This window comes from Elephantulus edwardii, unplaced genomic scaffold (assembly GCF_000299155.1).
Source record: "Elephantulus edwardii isolate Elephantulus edwardi_28Jun2011 unplaced genomic scaffold, EleEdw1.0 scaffold00118, whole genome shotgun sequence".
Lineage (NCBI taxonomy): Eukaryota > Metazoa > Chordata > Mammalia > Macroscelidea > Macroscelididae > Elephantulus > Elephantulus edwardii.
In genome coordinates, this window is record NW_006399868.1 from 4,694,302 (window position 1) to 4,703,957 (window position 9,656).

The window sequence follows — 9,656 nt, forward strand, 5'->3', positions numbered from 1 at the left end:
ATTTTTATTAATTTCAAGGAAAATTTACAGTGACTTTGGATTTTCATTCATTCATTGTTGCACTTTTCTCCCTGCCCACACCTCCCCATGGGTGCTATTCTCTTTGAAAAGTAAAATTCTTTCATTTGTTATAAAATCCTTCCCCCCAGGTCCACTCCACTATGCAGCCTTCTTTCTGAACTCTGTCATGACAATAATACCTAATCATATATCCCTTTTAAATAGTTGTTTCCCTCATCTGTTTTAATGCAGTATACAAAATTTATCCCATCTTTCTCAGTCTCCCCCTAACCCCGATGTCAGTCTTGTTTTACAACAGCGGCACTATGCAGTATTTATCCTTTTGTGACTGAGATATTGCATTGCTGTGGGCAATTTCTGTGTTTTATACAGTTCTAGAAACACTAATTCCAGTCAATGTGCATGTGACATGCTGCTGTTATTGTTGCTAGGTGTCATTAACTAGAGTGTGACTACTGAGGACCCTACGAACAACAGACCTGAACCCTGTCCTGTGCCATCCTCACAATCTGACACATATGAGCCCACTGTTACAGTCACTGTGCCAATCCACCCGACTGAGGTCTTCCTCTCCTTTATCGTCTTTCCACTTTTCCAAGCATGATGTCTCCAAGGAATAGCTTCTCCTAGCAGCCCACCCAAAGTATGTGAACTGAAGCTTCATCATCTTTGCCTCTAAGGAGCACTCAGGTTGTACCCTATCCAAGACATATTTGTTTGTTCTTTTTGGCAGTCCATGGGATATTCATTAATCTTCTCCAACACAACAACTCAGAGGAATTCTCTTTCTGTCATCCTTATTCATTGCTCAACATTTGGACACACAGCAAGTACCTGAAAAGACTATGTCTTGAATCAGGAACAACTTAGTCCTGAATCTGACATCATTGTTCTGCAATAATTTGGAGAATACCCTGACCACAGACTTTCCTGGTGCAATTATGTCTCCCTGACTACTTGTACCACATGATTGTGGATCAAAATAAGATGAAGTTATTGCTCATTTCCATCTTTTCTCCATCTATCATGATATCATTTATTGTTCCAGTAGTGAGGACTTTTGTTTTTTTGACAATTAGATGCCTTCTGTAGGAGCTCTCATGGCCTAGTGGCAAGAAACTGTGCTGCAATCACAAAGGCATATGGTTCGAATCCACCAGATTCTGCACTGGAGAGGGGTGAGGGCAATCTCCTCCTGTTGGATCCAATTCAATGGTACACAACAAGGTGGGGGGTGGGGGGAATAAAGTTCTGTGAAAAAAGATTCCATCTGTATTGAAGGCTGCAGTGTTTAATCTTCAGCATGCACTTCAGGTCTTCACTTTCAACAAGCAATGTTGTGTCATCTCCATAATGAAGGCTATTGATGAGACTTCCTCTAATCCTGATGCCACATTCTTTTTCACAGAATCCAGCATCTTGAATAATTTGATCAGAATACAGATTAAATAGGCTTAGCACTAGGATGCAACCCTGATGCCCACCTTTCTTAATTTTAAACTGTGTACGGTTCTCTTACTCTGTTCACACAATAGCCTCTTGGTCCAGGTTTTGCATGAGCACAATTAAGTGATCTGGTATTCTCCTTTTTCTCAGTGTTTGCCATAATTTGTCATGACCCACACAGTCAAATACCTTGGCATAGTCAACGAAGCACAGTATATATATTTTCCTGGTATTCTTTGCTTTCCACCAGGATTCATCTGACATCAGTAATTATACTCCTGGTGCTGCAGCCTCTTCTAAATCAGGCTTGAACTTCTGACAGTTCTCTATTTACTGCTCTAGTCATTTTTAAAATTATTTTCAGCACTATTTCCCTTGTATGTGATATTATTTATATTGTTCTCTAGTTTCCACATTTTGTTGGATCTCCTTTCATAGAAATAGTACACATGTGAATCTATTCCAGTTAGTCAGCCAGTCAGTTGTCCTCCAAATTTCCTAGCACAAACTGATGAGCACATCCAGGGCTATATCTGTCACTGGAAACATATACATTAGTATCCCGTAGAGTCCTGTGACATTAATTTGTACCAATGCCTTCAGTGTAGCTTGAACTTTTTTCTTCATTACCATTGGCTCTTGACCATATAGTACTTGAAAAATTCCATTGCTGGCCAATTCTTTTTGGTATAGTAATTATCTCTATCCCCCTCCATCTTCTTTTGATGTTTCCTGAATCATTCAAGATTTTGCCCTGGGCATCTCTCAGTATTTTAGACTTCTATCTAAGGGTTTTTAATTTTAATAATAACATGTGTTGATATATCTAATCCATTTTTCCAATAATTTTTATAAATTCTCATGAACAAAGAGTTGAAATCACTATATTTTAGTATTGAATAAATCACAGACTGCCTTAGAGGAAATAATAAGGAAGGTAAGACTTTGTTTTACATACTTTGTGTGTGTTGCCACAAGGGATTACCTAGAAAGGACATCATACAGGTAAAGTAGAAGGTCTGTGATCAGGGGGAGACCTTCAATAGAATGGATTGACATTATTTGCAAAAATCGGCTTGCATTGTGAATGACATGTGTGAAGATGGCAAAAACAGAGCATCTTTTTGTTTTCTTGGACCCAGGATTTTTATAATCCAGATGCAAAGCAATGGCACTTAACAACCACCACCACAATGACAGATGGCTTCCATGAAACATTTTCCACATAATATAACTCTTAGAAGGGGAGTCATGAGGTTGTACAGAATATTTTTCTAGGAAACAACATATATTTGAAAGAAAATATTCCTGGTGCACTATTAGAAATACAGAAAAACCAAATTAAGATGTTAAATTCTTACAGAGATTTAAGAATAATCATAAATATGTCTAAATATCTTAGGCTAATTGTATTACCCATCGCTCTTTATACAAGAAACTCCACGGTGTCTTATGCATATCAGGGTATAATTTAATGTCAGATTCTTCCAGTTGCCAAGGAAAGCACAAAAGTAATTCTTTTAAATACTCAGATGGTTTTCTACCATTAATTGTAAATTTAAGACAGGCTGATAAATGGACATTGATTTGCTTCTTAGTAATTTGCACTTGAAGTCTCCTAGAATTCATAATTTCAAATGACAGCTTTTTGAGGCATATTTATAATCTCAACTAATTTCTAGTGATCGTTGAGATGTAACAAAAGTAATAATACCATTACTAGAATTCTCTAAAAATATTAAGCAATGTTATATAGATAAAACGAAAGTTACAGATATATATGGTGCTCTGGGAGCATAGTGGATAGAGAGATAAACTGCCAACTCCAAGGCAAAGGGTTCAAATCCACCAACTTCTTCATGGGAGAAAGATCTCCAATACAATCTAGAACCTCTGAAAAGCCATTGGAGAGTCAGCTGTGAATCAGTTCCGACTTGAAGGCAATTTATATATATTTATAGTTGTTGTTGATTGCCTTCAAGTCAAGCATGACTCATAGCAATCCTATGAACAAAAGGCCTGAAGCACCTCTACAACCATCGACGTTTATCAAAGTTCATAGAGTTTCCAGAGGCATGTCATTTAGGAAGTGGATGCCAATCCTGCTTCCAAACCTTAAATGTGCTCATGTGAAATCTATACCTAGATCAAGAGGCAGCACTCTGGACAGAGCAAGGGAACACTGCATAGTAATCCCAATGCACATTTTTCTTAATATATATATATATATATATATATATATATATTTGTTATAATTTAGTTATAGTTGTTCTATAGTTGTTCTAGTAAGTTATAGCGTCAACTATGTCACATGACCTAAAGAGATGGATCCTTCCAGCCATGCATTTGTGAGACTGTAGAAATTTCTAAAACTTGAAGACATAAACTATTATAAATTCAGAAGACAAAGTTCTCTGATTATATCCCAGCAGAAGTCAACAATTTCACCAGACTATTTGCCTTTTCTATTGTGGCGAATTCAAGGGACAAGATGTACATTCCTTTTGAGTCCCTCCAAGAATGCAGCCTCCGATGGCCTAGATACTCACTTATTTCCAAGCTCCCCTGGCAGTGTATGATTAATTCATGAATTATTCCATCAAACAGAATAGTGACACCGCTTTCTGAGGTTCCCCCCGACATTGCTCAGTTTTCCTTTAAAAACTGATTCCTTGCACAGTGTCTGGACATTTCTTCCTGTGTTTTGGTGGAGGTGGAGGTGTTGAACCGCTGCAGTCTCAGCAGTGTCTCAGTTAATGACAGCTCTCAGCTCGGAGAGGCTTTACTTTCTCCTCAACCTTTACTTGGGAGTTTCATGTTTTTGATCCCTGGGCCTATTAGGCAAGACAAGGAAAAGTGTTGCTTTCAACAATGCATCTCAGATAGAAGGGTCAGGAAGGGTGGAAAAGATGCACATTTAGAGCAGATTGCAATCATCTACCAGACTATGTGGAAACTTTCATAAATGTCTCTTCTCCCTAAACAAACAAAACCGTAAGGGAAAGAGCATGGGAAACCAAACAGCACTAAGGAATCTCACCCATGACTTTAGTGCCTTATCTCTGAACAATCTATTTATGCACTGACACTACCCATGACTTTAGTGCCTTATCTCTGAACAATCTATTTATGCACTGACACTGACTCTGCTCATTATTGAAAACCAAATATCCAAACCCATGGCCATCAAATCAATCCCAACACGTAGAGACTCTATAGAGCCGAACAAAACTGTTCCATGAGACTTACTATGTTGTGAGATGGATTCATCCAGAGGCTGCTACAAAGGGCTTAAACGCAGGAGCCGTTGTGAGAGTCGGACAGGGGTCAGCAGTGTTGCTCTTCCATACACAGGGCTGCTGTGAGCTGAAACGTCAATGGCTTGATGGCACCAAACAGCAAGCAAGAAAACCTTGCCTTTTTTTTTCATTTAGGTTGTTTATTTTTCATTTCAATGAACATCTACAGAGATTTTGGGATTCCATTCATTTATTGTTGCACCCTTCTCCCCGCACAAACCCCTCCCCCCTCCCCCCCCCATTTGCTCCTCTCCTTGAAAAGCAAAAGAAAAACTCCCTCATTGGTACACAATCCCCCCCCCCCCCTCCCCCAAACCCACCCCCTACCCCCAAATATAATCCACTCTGCAACCCTCATTGCATACTCCTACAATAAAAATAGTGCCCTAAAATATAATACTTTTAGACTATTCTCTCCCCCATAGACTTTAAGGAAGCAGACTGTCGTATCTTTTACAGCAGATCATTTGATAGGTTTAAACTTTAACCTTATTGGTTCACAAGTATCTCTTTCTGACTTCTGCTTCCATTGTCATATTTCTCTCTCTGGTCTCTTCTCTGTCTCTCATTTTTTTTAAATTAGGTTACATGCAAAGTCTGTATACCTTGTGATTCATTACTGTGTGTTTTATACAATCATTCATATACATTGCATTTTATATAAGTAGTTATTATTGTCCTATGTCTATTGTTGCCCTATCCTATTGATTTCCAATCTAACCTTTTTCCCACCATTTCTTCCTTTCCACCTCCCCTATTGGATGTTTATGCACATCTTATTCAGTTATCTTCCTATTTTTTACAATAATGAGCTTATGCAGAATTTGTCCTTATGAGAATGAGTTATTTCACTCATCATAATGAACTCTAGTCTCTCCTATATTATATCGTGTTTATGAAATTGTCATTCCTTAGTGCTACATAGTATTCCATTGTCTGAATGTACCATGAATTCTCAATCAATTCATTCTTTGGTAGGCATTTCAGCTGTTTCCATTTTCTTACTATTATGAATCATGCTGCTATGAACATAGGCATACGTATCTCTGTACATTTGTCAGTTCTAATTTCCTTGTTGAGTATTTTTAGCAGTGAAATAGCTGGATAATGTGGATTCTATTTTCAACGTTAGAGAGGAAATAGCAAAATGCCTTCCAGAGAGGTTGTATCATTTTGCAATCTTACTAGCAGTTCGTGAGAGTTTCAGTCTCTCCATCCATATCCTCTCCAACATTTTTGTTTCCTTGTTAAACTTTGCTAATGCTACTCGGGTGAGATGGTATCTCATTGCTGTTTTCATTTGCATCTCTCTTATTGCCAGGGACTTTGAACACTTCATGTGTCTGTTGGCAATATGAAAGTGTCTGTTGATTTTTTACACTCTTTGTAAAGAGTCTTTTCAAGTATTTTCCCCATTTTATGATTGGCTTATCTGTGTTTTGCTTGTGGAAGCCTTGTAGTATTCTGTAAATTATTTTATGAAATTCTTGTCTGAGATGTCATTGCCAATTTTATCCCCCCCCCCCAGTCTGTAGATTTTCTCTTCATCCTATTAGTCAAAGGTTTTGATGTACATTGGAACTTGATTTTTGGAAGCTTCTGTTCATTTATTTTTATCATCTTCTGGTTGTGCATTTCTGGTTTTATTTGTTGAACTATTTATGCCATAAGCTAGAGTGTATAAGTTTGGTCTCCTTTTGTCTCTTATGATTCTGGGCTTTATACCTAGGTATCTGCTCTTCCGTGAGTTGATTTTTGCATTTGGTGTGAGATGTGGATCCTTTTTCATAATTCTGAAGGTAGATGTCCAGTTTTGCCAGCATCATTTACTGAAGAGTTATTATTTCCTCATACGACAGGTTTTGATTCCTTGTCAAATACCAGTTGACCATAGGTTGATTAGTTAATTTCTGGGTTCTTGATTATGTTCCATTGATCTATGTGTCTGTTATTGTACCAACTCCATGCTTATTTTGTTTCTCTGTCTGTGTAGTAGGTTTGATATCATGGAGTGCCATGTCTTCCACTTAATTTTTCTTTTTTCAGAACAGCTTTGCTTATTTAGGAGCTTTTTCCTTTCCAAATAAACTTGCCAGTTGCCTTTTATCTCTTTGAAAAATAAGTTTGGGCTCTGTATTGGGATTGTGTTGGATGTGTAGATTGCTTTTGGTAGAATTGTCATTTTCACTATGCTGAGTCTTCCCGTCCTACTTCTCTCTTAAAACAAAATCCAAAAAAACTTCCAAAGTTATTCTTCAATTTGTTATTGAAATAATCAGTTCCATTGTTAAAATTTTTACTGTCTTATTATTTTTTTTGGTAAATTCCAAGCTAAGAACTAGAACTAATCTTTTATCATTCATCAAATTATAAGCTTAAAACTCAGAAAGTTAGAAAAAGGCTATAGAAAATCCTTAGGTTTGTGATTTGCTAAGGTTACAATAAACCTTAAAGTGGTTGATTCCTCTTTGCAATAAAGTAGTGAGAACAGGAAAAAGCCCAAGAGGAAGCTGACGTGACAATGTTAGATCACTTTCTTTCTGTCACCTACACTCAAAAGTGTAGATACATTTGTTCTTTTTTCAATAATGAGACAGATTTCCTTAGTGACTAAATTTTTATATTCAAATGCATACAGATGTAGAAAACCTCAATCCAATGTGCTATGAGTTTCTCAGAAATGTAAAGAAAACCACATTTCCGTTGCTGCCCCTCTCTTTTCTGTGCTGCTAGATCTAAGCTCTTCCACGGTTCCTTCTTGACCTCGGTTTTTAAACACCTGACATAGCAGCCCGTTGTTAGTACACGGTGTGGACACGGTGATTAGAAAGAAGCGAGAGCTGGACTTATTCCCAGCTGTGCCATAGCTCATCCTGATAGAGCTGTGAAGATGCAAGTTTTTGACATGAGTAATGAAAGGGTAAGTGCCAGGACTTGGTTTGGTGCCACACACGCTTTCATTTTTCATATTCTGGCACTGAAAACTACCCAGATTAAGCCTCTGCAACATGTTTTTGAAAACTCTCATTTCAGTACTCTTAATTTAAAAGGAGCTCCAGTGGTTTAGAGGCGAGGAGCAGCACTGCCAGAGGGAAGGCACGTGGTTAAAATCCACCGGCTGCTCTGAGGGAGAAAGGTGGACATCTCCCATTAGATTTAAACTCTGAAAAATCTGCTGGCAGGTCAGCTATGAGTCACTTCTCACGCAATAGTACATAACAACAACAGCAATTCAAAGACACATAAAATAGACAGGTAGTCTCCAGATTTGTAGTTTCTGTACATGTTGACTCAGAATCAGCAATCATTAAGTAAGAGTGGGATAAGAGTAGATAGATAATGACCACTGCATTGGAGCAAATGAAGGAAAGAACTCCTTAAAGGAAAATCTGATTAGGCATGATACATAACACAAAACCCCGGAATAAGAGGGGCATTATTGCAAAGAGCACTGGGGGCTGGGCGGAAGTAAGTAAGCATGCAATAAGGAATGAATATTTTTTTTTTTTAAGAAATGAAGTAGGGGAGGGGAAAAGAGAGGGAAGGTAGGGTAAAATGTGTAACAACGAAGGATTGAAAAAATCTAACTTTTCTGTAAACGTTTGTCAAATTCACAATTAAAATTTTATTAAAAAAAATAAGATCTTGACAACATCAATTTGCGTTTTCTTTTTTCCAGTTTGGTCTTCTGTTTAGCAAAGAATCTAAGCCAGAAAGTATTTCATAATACAATTTCAGGAGAAAAACAGTCTTAAATAAACTTTATGTTGTTGCTGTTATTACATGCTATTGAATCCGAACCAATCTTCCAGTGTATTTTCAGAGGCTGTAAATTACACAGGAGACATTCATCTTTCTCCAACTGGTGGGTTCAAAGTACCTGCCTTCATTAATGTCTTATCCCTAAGCCACCAGGCAAAACCAGAATTCAGTTTTATATGGCATCCTTTCGATTGAGTAGTAATATAAATGAGCATAAACTATTACAATAATTTTCATTCTATCGATGAGATGAATTTATGCAGTGATTGGGGTACGGAAGGTAGGTGTATCAGAGACAGTGTGATTGGCATGAGATAGAGCAGGTTTCAGGTCTGTTGTACAAGGAATTCGACAGCACATGACAACAACAACACATCCATAAAACATATTGTGTTGTGTGCCATCAAGTTGGAGCCAACCACAAGATGACCCTCCTGTAGATGTTCAGAGGCTCTAAATCCCAGAGGAAGAGATTGCTTATCTTTCTCCCCAGAGCAGTGGCGAGTACTCATTACTGCCTTGTACATCTATCTTTACATCTTCTATCTCCAGTTTCCCTCGATTCATATATTCCTTCTGAGCTTCAATTGGATGTTTTCCTTTTTTTCTTTTCTTTTTCTCTCCTCATTTTGAGACTTTCCACATCAGCAAATGAAGGTTCTTCATTGGATGGAAGCTTTGTATGTGTCTTTACGATAGACTCTGCTTAAAGGACGTAGCTCTTCACCAGCTGCATTTCGATGCCATCCAACCTGAGGGCCTAACCTTCCACCACTATATCCAATGATGTTCTTCCATTGTAGAGTTTGCAAAGCCCTAATATATCAGAAGTGGATGGCTAGTCCTGCTTCTTAATTTACCTTAGTCTGGTCTCTCCACTAAAACCTGTCCACCATAGGTGACCTTACTTGAAATACCAGTGATGTAGTTTCCAGTATCAAAGCAACATGTGAACCACAACAGTACAGCAAACCGACAGACAAATTGTTCTTAGAAGTAGTTGTTAGAAACTAATAAGCAAGTTCAGTAGGGTGTCAGGATATAGGATAAACATCCACAATAAATTCTATTTCTATGCACTTGCAATGAATGATGATGAATGAATGAATTTAAGAAAATAATTCTATT